Source organism: Mus caroli, chromosome 5, assembly GCF_900094665.2.
Source record: "Mus caroli chromosome 5, CAROLI_EIJ_v1.1, whole genome shotgun sequence".
NCBI lineage: Eukaryota > Metazoa > Chordata > Mammalia > Rodentia > Muridae > Mus > Mus caroli.
In genome coordinates this window covers 57,738,851-57,757,009 of record NC_034574.1, presented here as the reverse complement: position 1 = coordinate 57,757,009, position 18,159 = coordinate 57,738,851, and the positions used below count along the sequence as shown (strand labels likewise).

The 18,159-nt window shown below is 46.4% G+C and overlaps 1 long non-coding RNA gene across 1 annotated transcript in view; it reads right to left on the bottom strand.

Annotated features, from left to right (window-relative positions):
• Positions 1-8,891: 8,891 nt before the first annotated feature.
• The window catches only part of LOC110295449, a 49,216-nt gene continuing 39,948 nt past the window's right edge, over positions 8,892-18,159 (bottom strand). Inside the window, exon 3 of the long non-coding RNA XR_002378069.1 lies at positions 8,892-9,197. This is a non-coding gene — a long non-coding RNA (uncharacterized LOC110295449). The remainder of the gene's footprint in view (positions 9,198-18,159) is intronic.

The window sequence follows — 18,159 nt, the reverse complement described above, 5'->3', positions numbered from 1 at the left end:
TTATAGAACCAAGACTACCAGCCCAGAGATGGTCCCACCCACAAGGGGCCTTTCCCCCTTGATCACTAATTGAGAAAATGCCTTACAGTTGTATCTCATGGAGGCATTTCCTCAACTGAAGCTCCTTTCTCTGTGATAACTCCAGCTGTGTCAAGTTGACACAAAACTAGCCAGTACAGACACACACATATACACAAACACACACACATACACACCCATACACACACAAACACACACATACACACACAAACTTATACACACAGACACACACATACATACACACATACACATACACACAGACTTATACAAACAAACACACATACACACACACACACACACACACACACACAGACGCATAAGAAACATACAGGCACACAGACACATATATACACAGAGACACATAGACACACACCCCACTACCCAAAACCTCTGTTCTTGGTTCTACTCACTATATGTTTATTTAAAGTCTATTTTAAATAGCTCTGGAGAGGAGGGAGTGGAGAAATGAGGTGTGGGGGACCTCCTTGTGAGTGACGAACTCCTTACTTAGGAGCTCAGTGATTAGAAAGGAGCCAAGATTAACAAGTGGGAGGAGGAGCTCTCTCTCTCTCTCTCTCTCTCTCTCTCTCTCTCTCTCTCTCCTTCTTCCTCTACCCCCAATGCCTCAGGCTTTTCCTGTCATAGCTGCCTTTATGTTGAGTGAGAAACTCTTTCTGAAGATCATGTATCTCCAGAGACCTTAAAGAGCAAGTCACTGTGAGACAATCTCTGATGGCAGAGACTGGCATCTCTTCACCAGTATCTGTGCTAAGAGAGACTAGAACTGAGACATGTAGTCTAGGTGAACAGCACAGTGGAGGAGGCCAAGAAACAGCCACCAATCTGCTCACCCCTCAGATTCACCATTTGAGCAAAGGGTCTAGGCCCCATCTTCTTACAGCAGGGCTAAGGACAAGACAGGAGACACAGAATACAAAACTGTTTTTCACAAATGCCAGGGGGCCAGTGGATGATAGACACCTAAGCAAGCTCTTGCTGACTGACAGACACCTGAGTGACAGCCGGTGCCGGAGGACAGCACTTCCCAGCTTTGTTAGAATGCCCCTTCAGAAGCTAAGGAGTGATGGGGACAGTCTTCAGGGGCGAAGATTTCATTACAAACATCAAACCAGTTGAACACTGTGTTCTGACCAGAGAGCTTCCTCTCTCTCTCCTCTAATGGAATGCCTGTCCCATTTAACATGATATGTCTGTTATGGGGCCTCTAATTAAAGACTTGTGAGGAAGATAAAGTCATTATGTTCACCTTAGGAAGAACTTGCATTACTTAGGGTTTTCTGTGGAAGGCCCTAGGGAACACCTGTCTTCTCAGACTTGGCAAATGCACCAGTCTTCTAAACTGTTCTGCACAGGATAACCAAGATACAGAGGGTCTAGGGCTCTAAGTGCCCCTGTCAGCAGCACTCCGGGGCACACGGAGCTTAATCTGGGGCCCTAAAAAGAGTGAAATGGAAGGATCAATGGCCATCAATCTCTAGTTCCTGTGGAAAGAGCAGGCACGTTGCTTCTGCAGCAGGTGACTCCATACGCTGTGTGGGAAAGACAGGGGGAAGGCAAATGAAGCGGTTCTGAGGAGCAGGGAGAGGAAGAGACTTCACCACCATGTTTGACTTGTACCTATCATATAGAAAATAGCCTGATTTGGGAGTCAGGAAGGGCTGGACTAGGGAGGCGGTGATGGGGCTAAGGGGGGCAGGGCGGGGCGGGGCTAGGGAGGTGGGGCGGGGCTAAGTAGGTGGGGTAGTTAAGTTATTGGGAAAGTTCCAGAGAAGCAGGAAAAATGTAAGACACAGAAGTGAGAACTGGTTGACTTTTCATTCACCTCAAAATTGTCTGTAATCCCCATCTCTATAAGTTCTCAATAAATGTCCACAGTGCATGGCATTTCCTGTCGTGCAAATTATACCCCAGCTATGGTTTCTCTTAAACTAGGATTCTGCAGGAACAGGGTTCCCTAGACCCATGCAAGCCCAGTGCATTAGAACTCAGACATTCTCAGAAGATCCAAAAATCACATTCAGCAAGGTATAAAGGGTATGTGCGTAAAATCCCTCACTCTGGGTTGATTTTTAGTTTTAGTCTATCCTGGACTATACAAGAAAAACCAAACCCTATCTCCCAACAAAAAACACGATTCAAATAAATAAACACAAGGTGTTTTAAGAGTGTATTAAGGGTGGGTATAACTTTGGAGTCTTGTTTTGGAGGCTACACTGTAATAATCCACAGCATTGCTTATACAAATATGCTTTGATTGGTCATTTAGAAATGTGTCATATTGTGACTATAATATTTGGTACTATGGGAGGCCTTTGCCTCGGTGGACTATGAGACTGATTTTGACGGTTCTTTTGAGCCTGATAATCAACAGTTATGTACTCCCCAGCTCCATTCCCCCACATCCTGGACTGACTTGGCTATTATTTCTATTCAGAACCAAGTAAAAAATAGTATTTAAGCAAATTCCCTTTCCCTTTGAGATTCAGTAATTCATCGCCTCTTGTCAGTCACCTGTGTCACCGCGGCACACATCTCCTTTGTGTTTCCTGAGTGCTTTTCTTGGTCGTTTGCCTAACGCTCTCTGAGCACCTCTGTGTATCTGTCTTGTTCCCAACTATTCAGCACAATGTCTGAGCTTATTATGTTTTGCAAGAGAGATGAGAAAAGACTGGGGATTAGAACAGGTGACTCCCATGCTACAAAGGATTGTGCGGCCACTGTAGAGATTTAGGGAGTGTTAAGGGGGGAGGGGGGGAAGAACCAGGTATAGGGGTATTATTGCCTGTAATACCAGCACTTGATAGGCGAAGACAGAGGATTAGAGGTTCAAAGCCAGCCTTTGCTCCAGGCTGGCCTGAACTACATGAGACCTGTTTGTTTGTTTGTTTGTTTGTTTGTTTGTTTTAAAAGAGAGAATGGAGAGGAAAGAAATGACAGGAAGAGAAAAGGAAGGAAGGAAAGAGGAAGGAAAGACAGAACGAAAACTGGCATCATTTCTAATATCATGTTTGATCATCTTTAATGATTTCATGGTGATCTTACACATCCACTTTGGTGTGTGTTCGTGTGTGTGTATGTGTGTGTGTGCGCATGTGTGCCTCTATGCATGGATATTCATGCATGTGTGCATGCATGTAACTAGAATGAGATGGTAGACTTGCATATCTCAAAACACACATTTAACACATTTTGGTGTTATTAAAATTCTTTATAACATTTAGTTTTTAACAGTCAGCACTTTTGCTTTGTTTTTTAACAACTTTTTTGCACTCAGTTTGCAGGCCACTTGTATCTTGGAGCCATTACAACAGATTTTACAAGGAGTATCTTTTCTTCCTTCTCTCTTTTTAATTTTTTTACTTTTATTTTTGAGACAACATTTCTCTGTGTAGCCCTGGCTGTCCTAGAACTTCCTCTGTAGACCACGCTGGCCTTGAACTCAGAGATCCATCTATCTCTGCCTCCCAAGTACTGAGATCAAAGGGGTGTGTCACAAGGGCTGGCTAAGGAGATGTCTTTTCAGGCATAGCTTAGAGGCTCGTCCTGTAGCTTACAGTCTTTGAAGTCAAATCCCAAGTCAATGAGAGTGGTAAAAATGTGGAAGAACCCAAAGTGACGGCTCACTTCTGTCATCCCAGCATTTGGGAGCTTGAGACAGGAAAATCACGGGGGTTCCAAGCCAGCCTGTGCTATACAGCAAGACTCTGTTCAACGAATACACAGAAAGGGAAATGTCTATTTTAGTTTTGTTCCAGGAAGTTATCGGTCTACTTTGAGTTTTCTGAGTGACCTTCATTAGGACATCATACTTTATGTAGATTGAATTCTGTGTCCTTCTTTCTCAGGCCTGAGTCATTAACCCCAAGGTCGCCAGGCAAACAGGTGCACTCTGTGAATGAATCACCCAGCACAGAGTTTTTTTTCTTCTATCAAAATCCCCAGCAAGCTTGGCGCTTCCCGTGCCCAGTTCCCCTCTGTCTTACCCATGGATGCTAATAGCTTGCCCTTCCTGTTTTCTGCCTCCTGAATGATGTGTGTACTTTGAATCACACTGCCCCACGCTGCCAGCTCTCATCTGTCAGATCCTGTCCTTAAGTCCAGGGGCATTTTCCACTGACAAGTCTTTCATTAGTTTCTCTCTCCAAGGGGTTGTAACACCTTGTCATCTGATCATCCTGGCCAATCTCCGCAAGACGATCGTATCATACAGATCATTAATAAGGATGAAGTGTGTGCACCCTAAGTGAGCTCCCGGCCCCACCCGGCACTCCACCCTGCGTCAGTTTCAGCCCTATGCATCCTGACACTTCTGTGCTTTCTAATTTCAGTTCACGTGACCAATAGTGACTTCACGAGCTGCACTCTGCAGTCAGAATCCCCTGCAGGGCCTGCATCCCTGACACACCCCTGATACCCCTTCCCCGCCCATAGATGCCCTGGATGACTTGCTACAACTGGACTCCACCAGGTTTAGGAACCTTGTTGGGAGTCCAGTTGTAGCAAGTCATCCAGGAGTGAGTCAGGGAGAGCTCTCTTAGGGTCCTCTGTAAATGTTGTTACAGGATGGCCATTGCTTCTTTACAAGGCAGCCCCTCCCCACCAGCCCCCAAATCCCCTCCATCTTTCTCAGCCCCGGGGATGGTAAGAACCCTATTGGATATCACTCAGACTTTCTTCCACTCTCTGGTGGCTTTACTACACCCTGGTCATTCTTATAAGACATCCTTTAAACCCTCCTGAACTGATCCAGCGTGAACATGCCATCAGCTCCTCACTAAAATTCTGATGGATACACTACAGCGTATGACCAGCCCCAGGCTAATGCCACTGCAGGGCTGGGCTGGCCACCACACCTGCCACCTCTGCTCCCAGACATTCAACACTGCTGCCAAAACCCTGTGGGCACCCAGCCTCCCTTCCTCTCAGATCCACAAATGTTAGGCGATTTTGGAGTTCTTACATTTGTTAATATAAAAGGGCTTTGAAATTCTCCTGGCAAGAGCAGACTTTCAGTGTTCCAGTATTTTCCATGTATTCACTTAACAAATATTTGTTGAACTCCTCCCATGTGCCAGACACCAAGCTAGACGGCAAGCACACATCTGTGGGCAAAGCAGACTCCCGAAGGTTATGGGAAGGAAGCCGCAGAAAGTGTTGGCATGTCACGATGGCCCCCTGCAACACAGGGCCTGAGGAATGTGTCCCCAATGGAGGATGTGCCAGTTCCTACTGGGGTCTTAGCTTCAACAGGTCATGATGTCCCAAAAGATCTTCCGTACAAGAATATACAAAAGCAATTCTCCCTCCAAAGGGTTCCTTTAGCAAGTGTGTGGCAGGGGGACCAGCTTCCATTTCATCAGCTTCAGGAACTAAGGGGCCCATTAGCTATGGCAGGGCTGAAAGGGTTTTGATACTTCATGTTGCCTGCCCTCTTCCTGACATCTTTCTGTGCCTGTCATCTGCTCTCACCTGATCTGCCCTACCTGTTAGACAAGATGTGTGTGTCCCAAGATGCCTACGGCAGCCTCTGCTCCCCTCTCAGCCTTCTGGCTTGGTTTCCCTCCCACCCAGTTCTAGATGCTGAGCCTTGGACTCAACTATGTCCAAAGGTGTTCCTACTGCACCTACCATGGGCCATCCTTCCCACTCTTCCGGGTCTTTGACTCCTCTTGATGAGACTGGATTGAGAACTTCATTTGGTTTTCTGTGTTCCACTAAGGATTCCTGTTCTTGGTTCTGGTTTCAAAGCCCAACTCCCAGACCGGTTCTGGATATTCCCACTTCTCTGGTCCAGCCCTAAACTCAAGGTTCCCTCTCAGTCAATCCCTTATCAGCTTCTCTTCAGAAGCCCCAGGAAGCCCCTCCCCTTCCCCTCCTCTGTCCTCTACACCCCCCCCCTTGCTGCTTCTCTCCATTCTTACCTTGACAAATTTACCCCTTGGTCTTTCTAGCAAAACCTAATGGTGTTTCTTATTTTGAAAATAGGCATTTAGTGCTGGGAAGATTGCTCATGGGGTAAGAGAACTTGCTGCAAAAGGAAGAGGGCCTGAATTAAAGTCCCTAGCACCTACATCAAAACTGGACCTGGCCACATGAGCCTGTAACCCCAGCGTGGAAAGGCAGAGATGGGCAGGTCCCAGGAGCTGCCCTGCCACCTAGCTAGTCTATTCAAAATGCTGAGCTTCGGTTTAGTGAGAGACCCTGCCTGCCTTTAAAAAAAAAAAAAAGAGAGAGAGAGAGATTTGATGGAAGAAGATGCCCAACATACTCCTCTGGCCTGAGCCTGTGCTCACAGGTGAGCTTATCTGAATGTATGTACACCATAAACACATAGACACACACACACACAGAGAGAGACAGAGAGAGACAGAGACAGAGACAGACAGAGAGACAGAGACACAGAGAGACCGAGAGACAAAGAGGCAGAGAGAGAGAGAGAGAGAGAGAGAGAGAGAGAGAGAGAGAGAGAGAGAGAGAGAGTTTTAAAAAAAAACGATAGGAAACTGGACATTTTCTCAGAGATTTGCTACAATTAGGATCTATAACATTTGAAATTCAGTGTGTCTAATAGAGGGATGAGGGTTAAAAAATAGCAACAGTAGAACTGCCAGCAACAGAGTTTCTTTTCTCTATTCCAGACAGGAGCTGTCCTGAGAACTTTGTATGTGTGTGTCAGCTCTCCATTTCTGAAACACAATACCAGAGAAAAACTCACTTGGGTTCATAGTTTTAAAGAGTTTGATCCACAGCCAATGGACACACTGCTTTGGGCCTGCGGCAAGGTAATAAATAATGTTAGGAGTAGGGGGAAGGAAGCTTTTAGCTCCTAGCTGGAAGGAAGAGAGAAGAAACATGTGCCCCCATGCCCCTTAAGGGCAGCCTCCATGACCCAAACCTCGGCCCAGTAGGATCAAGACTCTCACACAGGTATTCTTGGGGGTACATCTCCAGATTTGAACTGTAGCAGCTAAAATGCAAGCCAGGCCAATTCCATCCCAGATTCCAACTTTGCTTCGCTATGAGTTCAACGACCCTCAAAGGAGCAGTTTTGGGCTGTGGGAATCCACCTCTATCTGCTCAGCCTGAAAGGTTAACTTTTCAGATAAGGAGCATCCACAGTTAGCAAACCCATCCTCCATCACTGACGGCCAGAACACTCAACAGAGGAAAGTCCTTGCTGTCTCTCCTCCTGCTAGTCCTGCACTAAGTGTGGCAGTGGGCAGGACTCCATCAAGCCACCTCTTCACTCTGCTCACGAGTCCTCCTCTCTGGCTAGAGAGATGACACTCCTGACAGCTCCACCCCAGAAGCAGCTGTAAAGTTCAGACTTGCGAGCAGGATTGCATCTCCTCACCAATACAGCCTCATGTAGTCTGTGTTTCTAAGAGGAAGGACTTTATGGAGAAGCAGATACAGTTGGAAGAAGGTCATATACCTAGTTAAATTGAGCCATTAATAATGAATATTGATTCACCAAAGCACATACGGAACATTATTGCTATGCCAGATAAGGAACAAGGTACAAGGGCAGGAAAAAAAGAATAAAACTTTCCAAGTGACTCTGGGGTAGACTGTATGATCACCTAGCAAATATATATGCCCTTTCGTAGCCCCATTTCCTGCCCCACTGACTTGAGATGTGACTAAATAGAATACTTTGGTGCACTGTGATGGCTAATCTCAGTTGTCAACCTGATGAGATCTACAGTTATCAGAGAAATGAGCCTCTAGGCAACCCTATGGGGATTGTCTTGTTTGGGTTAGTTAAGGTGGGAAGACACATCCACTCTGGGTGGCACCATTCCCCAGGATGGGATTCTGGACTGTATGCAAAGGAGAAAATGAACTGAAAGCAATCATTCATCCCTCTGCTTCCTGACCATGTATGTGATGTGATCAGCTGCTTCAAGCTCTAGCTGTCTGGACTATCACACCATGATAGACTGGACCCTGGAGCTGTAAGTAGAATAAGCCCCTTTTCCCTTAAGGTGCTTGCCAGAGTAACTTATCACAGCAAGAAATTAAGATGCCCACTGTATGTGGGTAGAAGTAACAATATGTTAGTTTCAAGTGAATCCTTGAAGAGGTGTTGCAAACATCAGCCAACTTCCTGGGCCTTCTCTCCAACATGAGAACACTGCTTACCAACAGGGGTGTCCCTTATGCCTGGATCTTAAAATAAGAAACTGCATAGGGATAGCCTTGAGTTGCAGAACACAACACACACCACTGAACAAACAATATCTATTAGTCATGGAAGTCCCCTATCATTTTGGGATTGTTTGTTACATAGCATCATCACAACAAAAACTGACGAATCCACTCCCAGACAGAGCTCTCTACTGAATCTACGCTGAGATGTTTATAACACTTTAACAGAGAACACCTGCTCGTAAAGGAGAATCTCTTCTGTCAGAATACATGATGTCTCACACACCAAGAAGCTTTTTAAATTGAATTGTTGTTTCTGTATGCCATCAATTTCTCAGATATTTCCTGGACTGCTAGTTGAATGGGGGAAGCTGTCTGAACAAAACTTAGTTATCTTTGTGTTACATACTGTACCTTCAGAAGTCTCAGATCCCAGTGCCAGACCCTCTATAAAGAGTATTATTTGTCAGGACCAATGGCACAAGATCATAATCTCAGCTTTTTGGAAGGTTGAGGAAGCAGCAAGTTCCAGGCCATTAGATTTTTTTTTTTCAAAACCTGTTTTATTTAGGGTTCTTAAATACTTCAACCTCTCTTCTAATCCATCAACCAGAGGTAGGGAGAAAAGAAGGCTAATAGGAAAAGAGTGTTCTAGACCTGTTTAGAAATAATTTCTTCGGGCAATTCCATTTTTCATTGTCAGGATGCCAGCCGTCCAGTTCAATAGTAAACTACCAATATGAATCAGTAGTGGTGGCTCGACCCAGCAGAAATGACAAGGCTCTGCCAAATCAGTCTAAGTCATCAGAAGCAGCCAGAATCAACTGGAATACCACAAGAAGTTCTTTGGTGTGCCTCTCTCCATGAAGTGAAGACCAGCAAAGACCAGTGAAGTGTCGCATGGTGTAGCAATTCAAGAATGTCCTTTCTGTTGGTGGGGTTCCATTTATATAATCTTTTTAAACATGGTGTGCCCTCTCAAGCATCTGTTTTCAGAAAAACATCATGTGACACAACTGAGTTACCAAGCAAACCAAAAATTTCCATTTCACAATTCTCTCTGTCCAACTGAGAGAGATCCTGTCTCAAAATAAGAAGTTTGTAAAATGGCTGGGGTGTAACTTCAAGAGTAGCACACTTGCTTCACAAGCATTTTCAAAGCCCTGCGTTCATCCCTAGAACCACACACACATACACACATAGGACCAGAATATGTTATAGAATAGTATGTTACTCATACTACCCACATGTACTCTATTTTCTATTGTTCATTATTGATTTATTTTTATCATTGTGTGTGCAGGCAGGCACACATGTATTGTGGTGCGCCTGTGGGGAGTCATAGGATAACTTCCAGGAATCCATTCTCTCCTGCCTTACAGAGACAGAGTCTCTCTTGTGTGGGAAGCCACATATGCCATTACAAGTTGGCGCTGGCTACCGTTGGCCACCATCCATAAGTTTGGGTAAACAACCAATGTGCACATGTGCAGTAGAGTTTTTTGCCGAGTCACTGCCTGGCCCGAGGTATGTAAATGAGGTACTGAATGCATAAACCAATCGGGTGTGGACATGTAAATGAGGTGCTGAAAGCATAACCAATCGGGTGTAGACACGCCTCTCCTAGGCCTATATAAGCAGCGCCAGTTCTGGGCTCAGGGTTCTTTTCGCCTCTGCAATCAAGCTCTCCCAATAAACGTGTGCAGAAGGATCCTATTGTGGCGTCTGTTTTGCTGGCAAGTCGGGCACTCACACTCTTGGTCCTGTTTTGTTGTACACTCCAGACTAGCTGGCCCATGGGCTTTCAGGGAATCCTCCTGTTTCTGCTCACTCTCTCACTGTAGAAGTACTGGAATTACAAAGGCATGCCACCCCATATGGCTTTTTGTACCTGGGTTCCAAGGCTCAAACTCAGGTCATCAGTCTTATACTGCAAGTACTTTTAGCTGCTGACCCATCTTGCTGGCCCTTATTATTGTCTTAACATACACTGCTTCTAGGGCCAAGACTTCGTGTACACAGTCTGAAGGTATAAATTAGGTTAGTGTCTCTGATCCAAGACCAATCCAGAAAGACTATGTATGACCCGTAGTCTCTCATCTCCAAATTCTGTTCCAGTACCATCTGGTACATTGAAGAAGGTCAGTTGTCATCTTTCTATTTCTTCAGTCTAACAAATATAGACTGCACCCTGCCCTGCTCCTCCCATGCACCAAACATTAGGGATACCAAAGGAGCTAAGGCTTCTATGAACACACTAGTCTGCCACCTCCTGAAAAAGTAAATATCAAGGTGTCCTGGGAGGTGGCTCTGTGGCAGAGCATTTGCCAAGCATGCATAAGGTCCTGGGTTCCATCACTGATGCTGGGGGCTTAAGGGGACAATAGAGGTTACACTGAGAGAGGTAGCCAGAGGTGGGCTAGGGAAAGAGAAAGCCTGCAACCAGCAGGAGGAGGATGGGTAAGGGCCCCACATGGATTCGTTCTGATGCTGGCTGCTACATCCAACTGGAGAATGGGTGAAACTCTCCATCCATGTCCTTGAATGACTTACCATTCATGTTCATGGACTTGGTCCATGTCTGCAAACTCCTCCATCTCTGTGTCCACGAGCTCCTTCACTTCTACATCCATGAACTTTGTCTCATCTGTGACTGCAAACTTTATCCCGTTCATATTCACAAACTGTTATTCTACCCATCTTCACAAACCTGCATTCATGCGTGCAAACTCCACCCCCTACCCCCTGTGTTCATGAACCCTGTCCCACCCATGTTCATGACCTCTCCCTATCCCATCCATATCTGCCATCCCTTTGCTTGGCTCCAAATCCCAAGTCTCTGAGACTTCAGTCCTACAAGTACTTCATCTATAGAATCACCCCAAAGTAAAAGCCACCAGTGGGAAATGTTCATGATAACAAGATGGTGGCCAGGTGGCAAGCCAGCAGGAGTGCTCGAAACAGCCTGAGGACACGGGGAAAGAAAGAGCTACCCAGCAACCCCACAACTGCTGTTATCCCATGCTGAAGACAACTTGTTCCTCCCTAGACCTGCCTGCAGTAGACCTGGCTGCAGGAGGAGGAGAAAAGTCACAAAGGCAGCACCCCAGCCTTGCTTCAGTGCCTGACAAGGCGTCTTGCCTCCGGGAAGGAGCTCCCCATAGCTGCTTAGAGAAGCCAGGGCCCTGCACACCACACCCTACACCTCCCTCTACTTCTCTGCCAGGCTGCACCTGGCCTCTGGCCTCACCTGCCCCACCCGGTTACACCCATGATTCCAACAGTGGCCAGCAAACACAAAGCTATCAGCAATAACAAAACAGAAGGAAGAAATTCAAGTCAAACCAGGTTCCGGCTGCCCTCGGCTGCGCTCCTGCAGCACTTTCTGGGGCCTCCAGCCTTCTGCGTCCCAAACCCAAGTTGAACGTCCAGATCTTATCTGACTTCTCACTGGGCTCTAAGGGTACTGTGTCCTTTCTGTGTCTGGGCCCAGCACCCCTGTCTGAATGGCACCACAGAGGTCCAAGAGTGGCTGTAGCTTTCCTATGCATTGCACTGCATTCTCTCAGTTCCCTCACATAGCACCGTGCCTCGCTCTTCCAACAATTCAGCCTTATGGCCAGCCCAGGTTTTTTAGAAGCAGGACTTGAAACTCAAAAGGTGCAGCCTTCCATTAGACCAACAGTGAGAAACAGAGCCGTTGACTACCTGATTAAAGTAAGGCGTTTCTTGGAGCATCTGTCTTGTGTGCCGTGAATAGAACTACTTTCTAAAACAGGTTCGGCTTGGAAAGATCCTTCTTTTGATTGGCACCTGTCTGGTGGACCCACACCAGGCTGGGCTGCAGCAGGATTTATGTTTGCTGTCTCCCACCTCCATCTGAAATGAAGCTCATTTACTGAGTTACTCAGAATTATCCAGACTGGCTTTGCAATCCCTTCTCCAAGGGTCACACATGCTAGGTCAGGGGAAAGCATTCCTGAAAACCAGGACAGGAGACAAGGCAGGGCACTGGACAGACATGGGGACCCAGAGACCAGCAGACAGGCCTGGCACACTTCTAAGCATCCATGCAGATCCTAGCACTGATAGAGACTGATGGGGACAGACAGGAGCTATTTCTGGACCAAAACTCCCAGAGCACTGGGTGGAGGCTGGTGGGAATTAAAGAATAAGTGTTTCATGGGAGCATCAAAATCTCACTTGTTTCAGAACATTTCTTTTTCTAATTCTCTGGGGGATGCAGCCTGCAACTCTCTCAATGCTAAGAAAGAAAAGCAGCCTCCAGCCAACACTGAACAAAGGCCACCATCTACTGGTCTCAGAACCACATTCCCACCAGACAGATACATCGCCGGGTGTGCCCAAAACAGCCTGGTTTATTGGCACCCTGACCCCGGGTCAGAAGCCGGAGATAAAATGTGACTCCAGGCTCTTGCCTTGGGGCTCTGGGAACAGCAAGCAGGGACCCACCCTGCTCACACCAACTGGCCATTCTGGTTCATCAAGATGAAATTATTTTCCTTCGCAGTCGCACCCAGTGCTCCACCTTAAGAAGAAACAGGTCAGGAGCATCCATCAAGGTTTGCCCCTTTCATGGAGGTTCCTGCCCAGAGCAGTGCGGAGGTCACATCTGCAACCAGGTCAAGAGCCAAACTTTCAGGGACCCCAGGTGGTTCCCACAGACTCCAGAGGAGAAGAGAAAGGCCTCTGACCCCAAAGCACTGCCTCAAAGCTCTCTTCTTTTCTACCAACTGAAGCATTGCCCATCCACACTTAGGACAAACTCAGCTGAAGTGCAAGGTTCCAAAAGGCTGAAGGACTTGTTGAGCATCAGGTTGATAACTGTTCCTTCTCTTCCTTTTCTTTTTTTAACCTCTGCTTGCATTCAGACTCGAAAAGAAATCAGCCCCATTTAATTAAAGGTTGTTTTCTCAGACAAGCAGGATGTTCATTAACATACGATGAGAGCTTAAGTAAGTGCTGAAGTAATTAGGCAGGGAAGAGCTATATGCCTTATTATAATCAGGATCCAGGCCCACCTGGTTCTCTCCTTCTTCTCCCACCCATCAGGCAGGAAAGCTCCAAGCCAGGTCAATTATATGCTCATGGATCTCATGGCTAAGAACCTGAGATAAGTGGTGGGATATTGAATTTATCAAATACATAGGAAAGAAATTGGTGTTTGTGAGTTTGGGTGAATTAGACGTTCTTCGTTAATATTTTTATACAACATTGATCTAGAGACAAGCCTGGAATATTTATCTTTCTTTTCCCTCCAGCAACTGTTTCTTGTGGTTATTTCATTAGCAAGTATGGGTCCAAAATCATTTGAAGGGCTAGTCAAGGGTGGGGTGGGGGTGGCCCTGCTCTGGGAAGTATATATTGAAATAACCAAACTCAAGGGACATGGCTGTAAGGCTAACCTCAGCTCTTCATGGAAAGCATTAACACCCCAGCAGAAGTGGGCAGATCTCTCCAGGTCTAGACCTAACTAACATTCAGCTGTTGTATTCTGAGAGGGCTCTTGTGGGTTTGTTGTTGTTTTGTTTGTTTGTTTGTTTGTGTTTTGTGTTTTTTTTTTTTCTGACATGCTGGTTGAAGATCATTCTATGGAGACCTCAAACCCTAGAGGGCAGGTATTGACTGAGGTCTAACTTTGCTCACTGCCTCTTTCACCATTTGAGCCTTGCTTAATGTTTGGAGAGAGTCACACAGACAGCTGACCCCCTGCTCTGGCCACGCACTTCATCCATGAAGCATCTCATACCCAGAGGCCTCTGTTTGGGGAAAGGCATGACGACATGGCCCAACACCTTTCGGTGACATTAGAAATAGACTCTCAGAGACATGCCTGGATTAGAAGACAGCGACCTAGAGGTCAAAGGTTTCTGCTTTCGTGATATTTCTCATATTATATGCCTCTTGGCCCACAGTTACAGAAGCACCCTAAGCTTTCTGCATCCAAACCATTCTCTTCACTGACGCCCAGAGAGGTGGCATTTCCCAGGGCATTTTTACACACTGTAGAGCTTTAGTTGAATGAAAACATGTTTCTAGAAGTCTTGAGGATGGGGAGAGGAGCTGGGAGGCCTTCCAATCTGCTTGGTCACTTGTCAAGGCCAGCTGCCAGAATTTTGCTGCTGTTATTTTCTTTTCTGCCCCCTTGATCTTGTGAGCAAATGCTTTCAAAGGGTGTCTTAGTAAGGGTTTCTATTGCTATGAGGAAATGCCATGAATAAGGTAACTGCTATTTAAAAAAAAAAAAAAAAAGACTTAACGGGGGTTTTCCTTACAGCTTCCAAGGCTAAGTTCTTTATCATCATGGCAGGACGCCTAGTGGCATGCAGGTGGGAATGGTGCTAGAGCAGTGACTGAGAGCTTTACATCCTAATCCACAGGCAGCAGGCAGAGAACCATTTGGATCAGAGCAATGATGGGAGCTGGGAAATCAGGCAGGCACGACGGCTCAACTGTCCAAGCAAGAGACTGCAAAGGCTAGAATCAGGACGGCAGTGGTAGAGGGGAAGGGAAGGGAGTAGTTTGATTCCGAATTCCATCAGAGGTTGGAGGTAGGGTTTGGAAGGAAGGAAATCATGAGGTGGCTCTGAGGTAAATAATGTGAACACATGGAGGTTGGATCTGTTGTTAACCAAGGTAGGCAAGCAGGAGAGAAGCAGGTGTCTTCCGGGCAAGGTCAAGAGTTTGGTGTGGAATGGGTAAGGTTTAAGGAGCACACCAGACATCCACACAGAGATGTTAAGCCAACTGACGTCAAGTTCCAGGGATAAAGACACAGTGAACATCTGAACTGCTGCTTGTGGAGGAGATACGGGTGCATGACTACAAATCACAGAGCTGGGGAGACAGGACTCAATGCCCGGAGGCTAGAGAGCACCCCAACAAACCAAGGCTATTCCTGAGGTTGGAAGCCTACTGATATCTGTGCCATGAGTTCTGGGTCTTTCCTGGGATCTGTCACTCACGTGTCCTTTTCCTGCCCTCCCCTTTTGGATGACAAGTCTGTGCCTGCTCCACAACTACATTTTAGAAGCATGGGACTTACCCAGGTTGGCAGGGTCACAGCTAGACAGGGATTTCCTGAGTCTTCCTTTGAGTCTCCTCTGTACTCCAACTAGATGGCATTCAGAGCTTTGAGATGACTCTGGGATAGGTTAGGACTTGAGGCTATTGGAGGGCTGAATGTACGAAGAAGTTCCAGAAGAAGATCATGAGCTTTGGGGGTGGGGGGTGGGGCAGAGACACTATAGGGCAAATATTGGTTCCCTTTATTTCATTATTAGAAATCTCTTCCCTCAGTGTGACCAACTCAAGAAATAGGCTCTAGGCTCTGATTGGACCAGGGAGTTGAGCCCCCATGAAAGGGATTAGTGTCCTTAGTATATTTTCTTCTTTCATTTCTTTTGGGTTATGTGCATGTATGAATGTGTGCACACTTGTGGAGGGGCACACAAATGTGAGTATGTGTTCACAAGTAAGTGCGTGTGAAGGCTCAGCGTTAATGTTGGAAATTATCCTCTGTTACTCTTCCAGTTCACTCATTGAGGGGGTCTCTCTGTCAAACCCACAGGTTGCAGATAGGACTAGTCTCTCTGGGCAGCTTGCTCTGGGATCACTTGTCTCCACCTTCTAAAGTTAGAGTTACCCTCTGGGCCCCCACAGATACCCAGCAATTCCATACTTGAGGAGATCAGAACTCTGATTCTCAGACTCGCACAGCAAGCACTTTAGCTACTGGGCCATACCCCCTGCTTCCAATGAGTGTCCTTATAAAGAAACCTAGAGAGTTTGTCCCTGCCCACTACAGGAGCATGGCAATGAAGGTGGCTGTGGACTCACTAGACACAGCATCCCAGGAAGTCTTGATCTTAGACGTGCGGCCTTAAGAACTCTGAGGACTGAATCCACTAAACCAAGCTGCTTATGCTAAGACACTGTATTACAGCCTCCTGGCTGGACTGAGATGCCTTCTTTATAGTGGACATTTTAGCAAGCAATGTCCTTACTCAGTGGTATCTGAAGAGCAGAGACCTGTACATTTCAACCCTGAAAACAAGTGAAAGAATGAAATGAAATCCTCAAGCCAGCTCTACACGGTTCCCGTACATGGCAATAATCTGAAGGAGATACTGTGCAGACCCAGAGAACGATGACATCACAGGTCTGCTTTTTCCTGTAGCCCCTTCTTACGGCATCAGAACCCGTTTGAACAGGTTTCAAAGAAGACATGGGGTGGGGTTGGTTTACAGCCTCGTTTCTGGCAGGATGGGAAATACTGACAATCAGATTGCATTTTCTTGCTTAAATGTGAGCTGGTTCTATACAAGACCAGAGATGTGCTGTGTGTGGCACTTTAGAAATTTCTCTGCCTCCACTAAGTGCAGAAACAGTTCAGAGAGTAATAACATATAGATAATGGAATGTAAGAAAAGGAGACATTTTAAGCTGATGATGGGGACATCTGCCTGCAATCCCAGTAGCTGAAAAGTTGAAACAGGAGAATCTCAGGTTTGAGTCTAGCCTGGGCTACATACTGAGACCCTGTGGAAGAGAACTGAGGAGAGAAGGAGAAGGAAAAGGAGAAGGCAGGGGAAACAGAAACAGAGAAAGATGCCTAGATTCATGGGAGGGAGAAAGCATCCTATACTGGATCCAAATTGCGACGTGCTGAGCCTGCAACCACCCAGACCTCGCACCAAACAAGGGAACTGTTATATCAGTCTCTGAAAGGCCCAGGAAAAGCCTCTCTGCGGAGAAAAGGAAGCTGCCAGAGCCCCTTCCTCACACCAGAGGAGGGCCTCAATCCCAGGCTGCTCACAGAGGTCTCCTGATCCCTCCGTTTTCTCACTATCAAACCACACAACAGCCATTGGACCTCCACCACCCAAATAAACACAGGGCTCAATTATGTGTCTGATAGTTAACACGGGCTGTAATGCCACGGGTCACATGGGTTAATTCAGAAAGAAAACAAACGCAATCATGCCATTAATCATTGACTGGCGATCTTAACTCCCACGATAGGCTGAACACTGAGACTTTCTTCAGAAGAACAGTAATAAAAGAGAGTGGCCCCCGTGGGGCTCCTGGCAGCTCTCTAATCAGAGGAGATTTCAGGGGCCATAGATTTTCACACTGGCAATTAAGCTTTGGGGCTAAATCAGCGCGCAGACCTGGCTTATTTCCCTAAGCTCTATGTTCAATAATTCCATAGATTGGAAGTACACAGCACAAAAGCAGCTGATTCTCACTGCTGCAAAGCAAGGGCATGGAAGTTCACATTCCCCTTGGCAGGACGAGGCAGGGCACCTTGGCAACTTGGTCGGGTCTGGTTTCAATTCCCTACATCTGTGCCCCAAGGACTCGGTTCTTCAGGGGATGGTTGGCAACAGGAAGTTAAGACCAAGCACAGGGCCACTCTCTTTTATTACTGTTCTTCTGAAGAAAGTCTCAGTGTTCAGCCTATCGTGGGAGTTAAGATCGCCAGTCAATGATCTTAACTCTGTGATTGGTCTATTAGCTCCAAAACTGTTATTTACAACTTTACAGACATTGTCTCAGGGAATAAAACCAGTTTCGTGGAAGTGAATCAAGTCTCCCATAACTTGATGCTGTGCTGACCTTGTAAACATCAACCCCACAGCTTTTGGAGCTTATGCGAGGTTGAGTGTGGACACGGCTGAGAAATACTCTCTTTGCTTTAATAACAACAAAGTAAAGCAAAACCTAAACTAAAATTACCTTTATCTCCAGACCTCACAACCTATGGGAAGGACCACATTTTTTAAAAGAGGGAAGGAGAGGGCTGGAGAGATGGCTCAGCCGTTAAAGGTTAGGCTCACAACCCAAAAGGGGGAAGGAGGGGGCTGGGGATGCAGCTCAGTTCATAGAGCACTTTCTTTTTTTTTTTTTTTTTTTTTTTTTTTT